The sequence below is a fragment of the Phalaenopsis equestris genome, unplaced genomic scaffold (genome assembly GCF_001263595.1).
Source record: "Phalaenopsis equestris unplaced genomic scaffold, ASM126359v1 Scaffold000202, whole genome shotgun sequence".
Lineage (NCBI taxonomy): Eukaryota > Viridiplantae > Streptophyta > Magnoliopsida > Asparagales > Orchidaceae > Phalaenopsis > Phalaenopsis equestris.
In genome coordinates this window covers 3,763,019-3,764,400 of record NW_018164644.1, presented here as the reverse complement: position 1 = coordinate 3,764,400, position 1,382 = coordinate 3,763,019, and positions in this window count along the sequence as shown.

The window sequence follows — 1,382 nt, the reverse complement described above, 5'->3', positions numbered from 1 at the left end:
TATAATTTAGTATCAAAATTATTATTTCTTCAACTGATTTAAGGATCATGTTAGCACTAATAGTAGTTCAAACTTATCTGATTTGTTATTTGTCTGTTAAATCTGGATACGATTAATGACAAAGCATCATGCCCTTCACCCTCTGTTCCAATGGGTTCTATGATTGCCAATAAGTCAACTCATATAAAATGAAATGCTAGTCACCAAAATCCATTATGGTCAAAATGTCTTATTATAAAGGTTCATATGTATGTTGGGTACATACTAACATGCACCATTTTTTTATGAAATCATTATAAAAGAAAGAAGAAGTTATCATTTTAATTACTTTTAAAAATTGTTTGAGATAACCCAAATCCGAGTTACTTCAAAATATTCTTATACTCCTAAATCCTATTAGTTCTACTAAGAAGTGATATCTCATTAAATTATTTTAATAACAAAACTACCAAGCATATGACACTAATTATGAAATATTTACCTAAACTAACAATCGATTTGTTGTTGTTAAAAATTAATGATAAGCTATCATTCTGTCGTATCATATGAGAGTGGTCTAATATAATGTTCTGCAAAACAATCCCATGCACATAGCGCACACACCCGCCGCTCCATTCTTATGTATTTACATATCTAACCCCAAAAATCCAATTTTTATATAAAAACCTCCTTACCTAATTATGTATATCTCCTAGGTATCCTCCCAACATCAAATTTCGTGCCAAATCCATATCCAAATGTAATCCAAATGAAACCTACAACAACCAGCGTATAAATGATTAGTCAGTCCAGTCTTCGTCGCCAGTGATCGCCACCCGATCCCCTCCCTAAAACAAATGGGCGGAAAGCACCTATTCGCCGGCGAACGTCTCCTCGGACCCGCTGACTCCTCCACCCTCACCAAATCCCCTGTTTCCGACCTACTTGACCTCGGAGAAGACGACATCTGGTCTGCCGGCACCCTGTCCTCCTCCACCGGCGGTGTTTGGAGCCTTCGCCGATGTGCCGGCAGTTGGGAACACTCGCCGGCGAAGGAGGAGACGGCGGCGGGGTTCGCAAGCGTCGCGGCGGCAGGAGTGCGGCGGAGACGGTGAAGTCGGCGCCGGTTAGCGTGCCGGGTTGGGAGAGGAAGGAAGGTTCGCCGGAGGTGGAGGAGGAGGAGGAGTGGGGCCGGGCATGAGTACGTGGCACGGGTTCACGGAAAGACGGCGGTGCCTACTTCGGTGTTCGAGGGGGTCGGCCGGACACTCAAGGGGCGCGATATGAGCCGGGTTCGTGATGCGGTTTGGAGCCGGACCGGGTTCTTTGGTTGAACCCATTCCATTCTTCGGCGTTCATAGTCTATACAAATGATGAAATTAAATTTATATATATATATATAT